A 13,087-nucleotide genomic window follows, 5' to 3' on the forward strand; every position below is an offset into this window, starting at 1 on the left:
TCAGTGTGGATGAAACATGGATACATCACTACACTCCTGAGACCAAAGAACAATCTAAACAATGGGTTACCAAGGGGGAATCTGCGCCAAAAAAGGCGAAGACCGTTCCTTCGGCCGGAAAGATTATGGCGACTGTCTTTTGGGATTCGCAAGGAATAATCCTCATCGACTATCCGGAAAAGGGTAAAACTATTACAGGTGCATATTATTCATCGTTAATGGACCGTTTGAAAACCGAGCTTCAAGAAAAACGCCCACGATTGGCCCACAAAAAAGTCCTTTTCCATCACGACAACGCACCAGCTCACACCTCAGCAGTTGTGGTCGCAAAATTAATAGAAATAGGGTTCCAACTCGTTTCACATCCCCCCTATTCTCCAGACTTGGCTCCCTCGGACTACTATTTGTTCCCCAATATGAAGGAATGGCTGGCGGGAAAAAGATTTTATTCAAACGAGGAGGTGATTGCAGAAACGAATGGCTATTTTTCAGACTTGGACAAATCCTATTATTCAGAAGGGATCAACAAACTAGAGCAGCGTTGGACGACGTGTATAAGCCTAAAAGGAGACTATGTTGAAAAATAAAAAAGGTTTACCCCAAAAAATTAAGTAGTTTTTATTTTTGCACGGACTTTTCAAACGACCCTCGTATATTCCTGCCATCCTTATAGCTTAACCGAAATTAAAATCACGAAATCCTTCTCCAACCATTTTCTTCCAATCATTCTAATAGGCTATAACTTTTAAATACATTCAAATTTCTTTGCTAGTTCTGCTACAGTTTTAAGCACGTAGTAGATGTTGCTGGAGAATATTTGAGGTATAATTTAATTTAGAAGTTTATCTCTCATTTAGTATGATTATTTTTACATTATGTGATTTATTATTTTATAATTATTTTTTGTTAAAGTTCTGTTAAATTTGTATCTTTTAATATTTGTTTATGCAACTCCTTCAGTACACCTGGTTAAAACAGAATATATAAAATAATGCTTACATAAATTTTCTTCAAATACATCCTAAATAAACGAAAAAGAAATGTTTCTAACTTTTTGGGGAGTTGCAGATTATGTTTTATTTCTTTCATCCAAAAAATAATTATTTTTTAAAAAAACATTGAAGTACTTTTGAATATTACACGATCTAAAACTTTTAATCTAGGTACACTTAATTCATTCAACTGTGATAATGAATATAAAAAAATAAAAATAAAATTAAGTTCATTCATTTGTGTGAAACCAAAGTAAAGTAACATTTTATTTTTTTTTTAAACTCCCCAAAACCAGTCTCATGTGTAATTTATTCAAGGGGATGAAATGTTGCACAGTCCAGCGGTCAGCCAACAACACAAGCCGAGCCCCTTCCGCTCCAATAATTGGAAAGGAAAAAAAAATAAAATGAAAATTATAAAACCTCATTACGAATCAGACTAAAAGCTTAATGAAACTACGTATGAATATTTTTTATAATATAACTGTACTTAATCATTTCGTATATATAATCGTTACTCTAAAGTGCTTTTATTCATTACTTTACTCAGTGATGAAGAACTTACTAAATGAATGTTTTATAAATTGATGCAAGACCATTGCCATTAATTTTCCAAGCTTTTCACATTTAGGGCGATTTAAAAAAAACACTGTAAAAATTAAAACCAACAAATTCGTGAAGTAGCTTTAAACAAAAAAACTGTTCAATGTAGCAGTCATGTTTGTATAAATTTCACCACTGTTGTTATTAGCTTTATTTAGAATAGAAACAATTTAGAAATGAAATTGAAACAAAACTGTTAAAATTGATATTATTAAAAAAGAAATCATACATTCACTTATAAACAATAATTTAGTATGAGTGAGGAATTGAAAGAAGAATGGAATTCTTCCAGCAATGTAGTAGATAGATCCTGCAATGGTAATGTTCTTTTTTGCATTGATAGAATATCTAAGAAGGGTTTCGAACATAGGCAAACCTTTCCAGTAAATGAAGAAATTATTAACACAATACAAGGATTTTGGGTTGTCAAATCGCTCTGTCTACCAACCCAGCGCTGCTTTAAAAAGAGCTAAAAAATCAGAGATTAGATTTACTCGTTTTCGGCCAATCTAGGGCGGAATTTCAATTTTTTCTAGGATTTCTACACTATTATTTGGAAATAAGATCGACGGTTTATCTTAGAGACAGCTCTATTCTAATAAGTGGTGACCAGAGATTAGATTTACTCGTTTTCGGCCAATCTAGGGCGGAATTTCAATTTTTTCTAGGATTTCTACACTATTATTTGGAAATAAGATCGACGGTTTATCTTAGAGACAGCTCTATTCTAATAAGTGGTGACCAGAGTTTAAATTTATTATTTGTTTTAAATTTAGTCAGTGAGAGCTCTAAGAATTTAAAAAAAAAAAGATCATATTAACTATGAAGTGAAAAATACTTCTTTTAAGGGTTACTATAATTAAACTTTAATGCAATTGAACTTTTTAATTGTCTTTGAAAACTAGTTGGTCTTATAACAAACAATTTAAAAACTTCCAGAGATCCTTATCGTTTTAAAAACCAAAAAAATAATCATTCTCTGTGCAACAGTAATCTACATTATGAGATTAGCGAACAGTATTTCAACGTCTCTTTCTGACGTCAGTTTTTTCTCTCGCTAAATTTTTTATTCACATCTGGAATACACATGTTCCTGTCGTCCTTATTAAGACAGGATATCTCAAAAACCACTTTTATTTTCTCCATTAGCAAAATGAGACAATAATTTGTTTTTTCGTTCTTTCGAAAGATTTCCTGTTCTCATTTTTCACCAGAAATATCCGTTTTAGGGGCCCATTGTTCCGAAAAAGTGGTTTTTACCAAATGTTTTTTAAATAGTTTATCTCAGAAACGGAAAAAAAAGTAGAAACTTCTAATTTGTAATTTGAATTTGAGCCACAACAAGTCCCGCTTTTGGGCAATATCAGCTAAACGGAAGTTCTATTCTATTCTAAACGGAAGTGCCACTTATCTAAATAAATTTTTTGGTTTTTAAGTGATATTTTTGCTGAAAATAATTTCAAAAATATTTTATAGCGTTAATTGTGGTAAACGAAAATCACGTAACTTATTCTCAAAGGATATTTAATTTTTTTAGCTATTTAATTTAAAACGAAAAATATTTATTCTGTATAAACGAACAATTATTCTAAAAAAATTTTAATCTTCCTACCAGTGGTTGACAATGTGAAATCTGTGTGTTATATGGGAGAACATGAAACCTTGTTCGTCCAGTTTAAGGTGGGATAATCAATACTGCGGACTAAAAGACACGTGGGCACCTTCTCAAAACTTGGGGTAGCTTATCCTCATTGATTTCTTTGTTATCTTTTTTTTTATATATGTTGCTTTTTGTATAAAAAATTTCATAGAAATCTATTTGATTCTAAAAAAAAAAGTTTCAAATTTTAGTAAAACAAGATAATTTGTTGAATTACTGGCTAAAACAAGTTAATGTTGAACTATGAAGATTTTGCGGAAGTGTTTTTATTCTCATTCAAGTTAACATATTTGAATCAGAAAATGTTAAATGTGTGGAAAAAGTTTTAATAATGCAGTTAAAAAAAAAAAAAAAATTGTTAGGACAGATAATTTAAAGAGGTCTAAGTATATCAAATTTCTCGTGTACCTTTTTATAAACTTGAATATATATTATCTAGAGCAGAGATCCGCAACCAGTGTGCGACACTACTCCGTTGATGGAGGTCTCTAGAGAGACCTTCTGTCTCTTATAGCTAATGAGTGTTGGAATATGTTGGCAAAAGAGCCTTGGTTAACGCCAACAAACTTCTCTTCCTTCTTGAGAATTCCTTGGAGAAGCGACTGTAATTGAATTTGCGGCCATACGTAGTCTTTTTCTGAATATCTTGGAAGGCATTAGAACGGTTTGATGATACGAGGTGTGGCTATTAAATAACGAGACTATTGCTGTAAAACATTTTATTTTAAATTTATACATATTTAGTTATTATCTCCTTCAATATACACCCCTCCCCTATCCCTACAACGCTCCATGCGAATTTACCATTGTTCGAAACAGTGCTGGAAGTCTTTTTCTGTGAGTTCCTGCATGACGCGTGCCGCTTTTTCTTTCACAGCTTCAACGGACTGAAATCGTGTCCCTTTTAATGCAGATTTGACTTTGGGGGAACAGATAAAAGTCGGAGGCGAATAAGGCGGATGGCCTAAAACTGGGATGTTGTGCTTGGCTAGAAACTTGACAGACAATGCAGTGTGAGCTGGCGCGTTGTCAGAACCCATGACTTGTTCTTCCACAAATTGGGTCGATTGTTCCTTACTCTTTCACTGAGTTGAGCAAGCACCTCACGGTAGCAATGTTGATTAATTATAATCGATATTTTCATCCGTTTTGGACGTGGAAGGGCGACCCTGGCGGTCATCATCTCCGACGTCTTCTCGGCCATCTTGGAAACGCTTGACCCACTCAACGTGATAAACATTCATCGCCATAAACTTCTTTTAATAAAAGCTAAGTTTCAGTAGCGGTTTTACCCAGTTTCATGTGAAATTTCACGACAATTCGTTGCTCTTCTACATGTGAAATAATCATGTTTTCGGCAAAACGAAACTAACACCTCTAACACAAACGACGGTTCCGGTCAGACGGATCGATAGACTAGTTTCGTTCACCTGGCGGTGCAGTGCTTATAACATCTGGAAGAATTGTGGAGAGTATGTTGGCTTGAAGGAATGGTTATCCACAACTATTGACACCTACCTAGGGTTTCCTTGAAGATCCTGAGCAGTAATCAGGTATTAAGAACTAGCTATTCTTCTAGTTTCACTTAGGGGAACCAATCTTAAAAATATCTTAGAGCTAATTTTGGGATACGTATGTTTGCACAGCGAGAGATATGGATTTCAAGATCTTACCTCCAACAGCTCTTCCTAGAACTTTACTAGATAATCTGGGCGGTTTCATCATCTATGGATGCTGTAGGATGAATGTGAGAATAGATCTATTTTATATCTCATTAACCTCGCGCAGTGGCAATATCGTAACCAATGAAGGCCTCCTGAGGTGCGATTATTGCTAATTTTTTCTTTATTTTTTTTTAATTTTTAGGCGCCACGGTAGTCGAGCGGTTAGAGGCGAAACCTGCGAAGCTAATATGCATTGTGGTACTGGGTTCGATTCCCGGTCTGAGGCCTTGGATCTTATTTAATGGTTAATAAAAGAAATTCATAGTAAGTATGGTTGCTAGTCGCCTCCGTCCACGACACCTAATTGGTAGTTGGCCGTTAAGCCCCTCCTAAAAAATAGGCGATTACTTTACTTTACTTTTATACCTCATATTAAAATACATAAAATCAAAAACCATTGATGAAAGGAGACCACAGCACCTCTATTTTAGTAAAAACAGAATAGAATTCCAAAACAATGGAAATTAACTGCATTGGTGCGTAAAAAGATGACCCTAAATTTTTGAAAATGCATGTTATGTAGTAAATTTGAAAACATTTGTGCCTGAAGGATTGAAAGATGGAATTTGAGGCCTCGCTGGTGGAAAAAGGTTGGCGGATCACTGATCTAACCAACAGTTAGAAAAAAAAATCCAAAATTATGAAAATTTATAAAGTTACTTTTTAAGAATATTAGAAGTTTAAGAACTCAAAAAAAAAGCGAGGGTTGCACAAGGGTTCCGTAAAGATCTGAAACATTTTTCGATTATACTTATAATTTTCTACCATATTAAATAAATTGATAATCTATTCAAAATAAGTTAATAACTGATTTTTCGGTAATAAAAACCTTAATACTTTTGCGTGTTAAGTGAGATGGAATTAAAAAGAGATTAACGATGGGGCCAGATGGGAGTTTAGAATTTAGAGGAATTAATGCGGAGAGCTGGTGACGAAGAGAAAAGGTTGGGTAATGAGACACCTGGCCTGCAGTGGTACCAACACACGGCTACGTGAGTTTGTAAAGATTTTGTTCATGCTTGGCCAACAGTGTGTATTACCTTTTTCCACTCTGCCAACTAAATCGTAGCAGAGGATCCTTGACTCTCATTTGGAATAAAAGGAACTTCTAATATACTCTATCTTTCTCCGTTTATTAGAAGATGAACTGCACTCTTTTCCACTTTCCACTCTTTCCAGCTTTTCTTTTTAATTAATTTACTAAAAACTGAAGTTTTCCCCTAAAAATTTTTCATCTTTTTCTGAAACAAAAACTGTTCTCGCTCGTTTATAAATGGAATATCTTCTTCACAGATCTGTTAATTTTGTTAACACTGTCAATGTAAATACGAGGTGTGGCTATTAAATAACGAGACTGATGCTGCTACGAAAAACTATGCATGCGCCAAATCTTAACGACCGACAGCTGTGCAGCGTAAAGCCTTCTCTTTCGATTGCACCGTCTCACGTGTTTGTAGGGAAATCTGTCTGACCGGAACCATCGTTTGTGTAAGAGGTGTTAGTTTCGTTTTGCCGAAAACATGTAGTAGAACAACGAATTGTCGTGAAATTTCACATCAAAACTTGATAAAACCGCTACTGAAACTTATCTTCTTATTAAAAGAAGTTTATGGTGATCACGTGCGCGAGTTTTTGAGTGGTTCAAGCGTTTCCAAGATGGCCGAGAAGACGTCGGAGATGTAGGACCACCCAGGTCGTCCTTCCACGTCCAAAACGGATGAAAATATCGATTATAATTAATCAACATTACTACCGTGAGGTGCTTGCTCAACTCTTGGAAAGAGTAAAGAAAAAACTAACCCGATTTGTGGAAGAACAAGTCATGGGTTCTCCATCAAGACAACGCGCCGGTTCACACTGCATTGTCTGTCAAGAGGACAACATCCCAGTTTTAGGCCATCCTCCTTATTCGCCTGATCTGGCCCCGTGTGACTTTTATCTGTTCCCCAAAGTCAAATCTGCATTAAAAGGAACACGATTTCAGTCCATTGAAGCTGTGAAAGAAAAAACGGCACGCGTCATGCAGGAGCTCATAGAAAAAGACTTCCAGCACGGTTTCGAACAATGGTAAATTCGCATGGAGCGTTGTAGGGATAGGGGAGGGGTATATATTGAAGGTGATAATAACTAAATATGTATAAATTTAAAATAAATATGTTTTACAGCATCAGTCTCGTTATTTAATAGCCACACCTCGTAACTGAATAGCCAAGTAAGTAGCAGCTGTTGAGATACCCAATGTATACTAAATATGAATAGTAGCAAATTAAAAGGCTAGTCATGCTGTAAAATTTTCTACCTTTGGCTAGCAAAACAAGATCAATCTAGAAACTAATAAATATAAACTAAAAATTTTAAACGCACGTATTGGCTTAATCAACCACTAGGTATTTATTTAATTTTGTCAAATTCTAAGAGAAATATTCCAACGGTATTATGTTTACTCTCATTTTTCCAACGTGACAGTCTCTTTGGCTAATTGTTTTGGGGATTTTGATGGCCCACAGATGGGGATCAACATTTTAATAAAATAACGTTTCGAGGGTGTGCGTATCCACTCTTTCAAATACTTAGCCAAGATCTGTAACATCGAAAAGACGAAATATAAAGAAATCTGGTGATTATCGCATTACTCGCTACAATTCTCAAGGTTTCCTTTATTTTTCAAACTTCCCATTAAGTGAAACCTTTATGGCAGGTTCATGGCGATAGACAAAAGAACTCCTTCTTATAATCAACTTGCCTGTAATGCATTTCAATCAAGAACGACAGTCGAAATCGTAAAATACAGATTTACTCTTTTGGCTGGACGATAAACTTATGAATTTTAACAACTATTTAATCATTGTTAATAGTATATGAATTGGCACATTGCAACAAATTGGCAAATTAGAGCCCATGTCCTACCACCATGGCCTCCTACCTAATCTTTAACCCAGTTTACCTAGAAAAATAACGTTAAATAACCTGTAGATTGTAGATGTTCTCGTAAAATAACCTTACTAAATTTCGAGAAAAAAGAGGTTAAAGTATTTTATTTCTAAAAACTCAATTAAGTAAAGATACATTCAGCAAATTAGCATTAAAAGCTGGATCTCATGATGATATCTAACCCGAATTAAATTTGAATATTTTACTATTTTCTGTTTTTCAGTCATGCTCACTAGACCGACAAAAGCAAGTGTTCATTATGAAAAACTAAAATAGCAAGATTAGAATTCCTCTTAACTTTGTTGTAGAATACAATTCTTTTAGTTTCTCCAATTTCGGATGAGTTGAAGATTTAGATTTGTTTTTACTTTGTAAGTGTTAATGAAGGGGTGATTGCTCTCCCCTTCAGCGGTCATGACCGCGAAAGCTAAAAACATTATAGATCCTCACCGCTCTAGATACTTCTGTAGAAAATGGAAGTAGCCATTTTCGGGAAAATTAATCCAAAACATTTTCAAAAACTATTTAGTAAAATGGTGTTCAACTTATTAACCAACTTTCCTCAAATCTGGGCGTTTCAATATGGATTATCATTACAATGGATTAAACAAACAAAAAAAATGGATTTTTAAACTGATCTTTACGTTATTGCCAAGGTCGTATTTCTAAATTTCTGCTGCCAAGAAGTTGACAGTTAAATCATCCTGTGTCGGGGTTTAGATGTTTGCTATTCTTCCCAAATCCTCGAATATCGTGCCTAGCAGGAATCTTTTCTTGAGCACTATTGACTGAGGTTGACAGTGTACTGAGAAGATAGTCACAGTGATGGACCATTATGGATTAGGCTATCGCCTTAATTATTATTTTATAAGTAATAAATAAGAATGCAGTCAGTTTTTATTTAACCCGATTCGGTAAAATCACGTTCTTTTCCTAACGAAGTCAATGCTCTCATTTACGATACGCATCAATTCAGATTGGCCATTTTCCTTATTGTTCAGTCATAATTAACATATTTTCCTGGTCAACAAGTTTTTTTAATTTCTTGTTGTTGAACATTTTTTAACACTAGATTGCCCAAAGAAGTCATTTTGACTGCTTTTTAATTTCAGTTTTAAAAAAAATTATATTTGAAGTGATAAAATTTCTTATAATTTTCTGACTTTTTATAGATGATAGAAATGCATTTATTAAAAGTTGCATTTACCTCCCCCCTCTCTTTATTTCTGATATATTTTGTGTTATACCTAGATTGCCCAAAAGCAGTCATTTTGACTGCTTAGGAAATTTGACATAATTAAATTACTTTTATTATTGAATTCAGCAAATTTCTCATATGACCAGCCTGGCCCTGTATTGAAATAATATTTTTCATTTCAATACCCGTTATTTTTCAATACCCGTTACATGATAACACAGAGGTACATGATAAATTGTACATTTCAACGTGCACTACATAAGTTGCAGTTGCTCTGTAAGCCAAAATTAGTTGTTGTTCTCAACTCTATGCAGTGATTTTTGTTCTACCAAGGTATCTACAATTGTTTATGTTATATCATTTGCGCCCTAAATTCATAAAAGAAAAGTCGAATAAAAGTGATTTATTTATGAAAAAACTAACGAACATAAGTGAATTCTGGCCTCTCTAGAAGAGTGCTCCGATACAGAATCAAATGCAATAAGTTCTGAACTATCATCTGAAGATGAAACGGTTTACATTCAAAGTGAAGCATCTGAAACTGAAGGTGGCGATGAAGAATCGACCACTAATGATGAAAATGAAAATGTCATCAATATGCCCAGTAAAAGGTGTAGCATGCGAATTATTTCAGACACTGATGAAGAAACTGAAAACACCTTCCAGGAGATCGAAAGAGCTGCTGATTACCATCTGATACTGTTGTCTGCTGATACTGTGTGGTCCCAATTTGAAGAAGGAGGTATTCCTGGAAGATTACCATCTACTTGTATTTTCAAGGATGTGTAAGGGCCAACAAACTACTCAAAAAGAAATATTATGGCAGATAATATATTACCAGTGCATTTTCGTAGATAGTAGATAACCATATTATGAAGCATATAAGAATGTGCACAGAAAAAGAAGGTCACCGAATTTCGATGCATGATTGGACCACATCCTTACCGGAAATGCGTGTATTTATTGGGATTTCTTATGCTCGTGGAGCTTACGGGGCAAAACATTGGATCCTTTACAAAGTAAATACAAATACCACGAAAAGTGTTCTTGTTCCAATTGGTAGGACAGCTTTCCACTGTATATAGAAATGCATGGCAAAAAAATTTTACCAGAAGCTGAGGACCCACAAAGGCCAGCTGCAACATCATCAACTGCAATCCACCCTAACAATCGCAGAATTTGTCAAATATGACTTTGCCACAGTAAAGAAACCAATAATATTTGTGAAAAATGTAAAAAGTATGTTTGCGTAAAATGTACGCAAGAAAAAATGTCCACTTTTATTTGCAAAAAATGCACAACTAAAAATGCATAAAATACTTTTCGTTTTTTCCAATTGAAGTAAATTTTTGTTATTGTTTAATATTTACTAAAAACATGTTATATAACTGTAAATAATATAAAAGAATATTTAAAATAACTTTCTTTGCGCCATAGTTATTCTTTCACAAAGAAGTCATTTTGACTGCTTTTGGGCAATATAGGTATATACTAAGTTCCAGTCTTTCTAGTGTTAATGAATAATTCCGTTCTGATAACAGGCTGCCATCAAATATTTTATTAATCCCCTTCGCTCGTTCACACATCAATGTGTTTGTTCCTCCTCAACTTAAACCACCATCTCCAGACGTTAAGATGAAGATTCTGCTTTTTCAATTGTTCAAAGTTGAGTTCTCATACGTCTTCAAGATTCACAAAAATGGAAAAAAAAAAAATTTATATTCAAGTAATAAATACAAATGTTTGTGGTATGAAAATTAGTATTAATAACCTTCAATTTAATATAAAACATCGCATTAGTGGACTAACTGTTGTTAATCGAGACTTACCGTAAATCTTCTTAACAGTCTTAATGATCTATTCAAATTTGCATATACCTAAGCCTATTTTTTGGAGACGACAATATGACAGAACTTCGCAGGCTCTAATATTTTCTGTTCTAAAGTTTTCTGAACTCTAGCTTAGATGTGAAACTTTTGTTACTAAAAATCTTCGTTTACTGACTCTAATAATCTAACCTCTGAATTACTTATTTAACGTCATCGACAAGTTAGTAAAAAAACAAAAAACTTAACGTTTTTAACTTTTTAAAGAACTTATTAGAAAAAGATTTTCTCCTTACTAAAAGGTTTAACACTTTTATGTTGAAAGCTTTTTGCTTCCTTTTTTTTTAATTTAAGGCGCCAGGAGCTTTATCCTGTACACTTCCGGCCTCTGGGTAGCGTTTTTTTTTTTTCGTTACAACTTTACTTTCATTACATTTACTTTTTCTTAGTGTGCTGTAAGAAGTTTCTCGGAAGAAAGAACACTATGAACCAGCGGCTTTTTTCGAACCTGGGGCTCGCCGTGTGGGAATCTTAACTTTTCTTAAAAAAATCTTTTTAGTTTACCCAGAGCTTATTAATAGGGTGAAGACGGGTGAGATGGCCACCATTTTATTTGGAAGGTGCCTGCAAAATTTTTGGTTAGGGTTAGGCTTACTTTATTATTATTTTTGGAAACCTCATACGCTCACAAACATAAGATAAGGAAAAAAATTCGGAAAAAATGCTGAGGGAAACATTTTTTTATTCTTACAAAGAAAAAAAAATAGCAATTGGCCATCTATCCCCACTGAGTTGGGTGAGTTGGCCAATGCAACTTGGGAGAGATGGCCACATATTGTAAATGAAATTGCACTAGTAAAACGTAATAATAACAGAAAACAATGAATGGTTACTTAATATTTACTTATTATTCTTCTTTTTAGATGCGCTTTTACTGCAATTTTGGCAAGTGTATGCAAAAGAAGAGCAATTTTCGTGGAACCACTTCCGGCATATTATGCATTCCAACCAATCTTTTTTTTCTGGTCTTGTTGTAGCTTTCCCCATATCCTGTACATTCAGTTTCATCGATTTCTGAAATGGTATCACTTTCCTCTTCAAATTCGATACCTGTTTCGTCCTCTTCATCGGAACTTGGGCAAGGATTTCTTTTTCGGACAATCCTTTTATTCAGAATTCTCTCTTCGGGGATGGTATTTCTTGTTGGTTTGGATTTCTTTGCAATTTCTGTTTTTCACAACAGCAATGTGCTCGGTTGAAGTTTATAAAGTGACTACAGACTTGGCTCGTTTTCTTGCAGAGACAACAGTTTGGGTGTAGGGTTAATACGATCTCAAATTTTCTTCAGTATAATTTCCTCGGTTAGTGTTCTGTCTTTTATGCTGAGTTGGCATTTTTCTGCAGTGAAATTGGAAACTGAGCCAAACTATAATAGAAAAAAAGTCAAAATAATTGGTCATCTATCCCTTCTGTTTGATGGCCATCTGTCCCGAATGCTAGGAAGAGATGGCCATCATGATAAACAAAACTCAGCGCACAATTTTTAATAGTTTTAGAGGTTAGGATTCATTAATGTATATTGTACTAACCTAATATGTAGAAAACCACACTAAATTTCGACACATACATTCGCTGCAGCACGCAATATGCAACTATCATAAAAATTTTTGTTGAGACGATAATGTTTTTATTCTCTGAGTTAATTAATAACGCTTTGACGCAGACCAAAATAAACTCACTGCAATCAGACATGAAGGTTCATCACTGGAGAGGTCACGCAGCGCCGTCGGACGACATTTCGGTTAAATTTCGGCTGTTGGCCATCTCACCCGACTTTACTCTAGTAATAATAATAAAAAATAGAATAAGTTCAAACAGTAAGTACAGTGGAACCTCGCATAACGAGCACCTCTCTTAACGAGTAATTCGCATAACGAGTAAAACAAATTGATTCTTATAGCGAGCGATGTTTCGCATAACGATAGTTTTCCAATGACATTTCGCTGACTGCGCAGTTTTCGCTGACTCATCGAAAACTGCGCATTCTTCGATTAGTCATTCCTGTTTACGCATATGCGTTTCATATTCTCCACGTATCTAATGCATTGAAACAGTCGAAACCGAACTTCACCGAATGAGTGGTGTATAGGGGA

The 13,087-nt window shown here is 34.5% G+C and overlaps 1 protein-coding gene and 1 pseudogene across 3 annotated transcripts in view; both read left to right on the plus strand.

Annotated features, from left to right (window-relative positions):
- LOC141456729 (protein phosphatase 1 regulatory subunit 14C) overlaps positions 1-13,087 on the plus strand; it is a 271,924-nt gene that overhangs the window by 226,855 nt on the left and 31,982 nt on the right. The gene's annotated exons all lie outside the window — the stretch shown is intronic.
- Positions 5,032-5,136, plus strand: LOC141457381 (U4 spliceosomal RNA; annotated as a pseudogene).

The sequence above is a fragment of the Rhodnius prolixus genome, unplaced genomic scaffold, assembly GCF_049639745.1.
Source record: "Rhodnius prolixus isolate KJV_2025 unplaced genomic scaffold, Rpr scaffold_10, whole genome shotgun sequence".
Lineage (NCBI taxonomy): Eukaryota > Metazoa > Arthropoda > Insecta > Hemiptera > Reduviidae > Rhodnius > Rhodnius prolixus.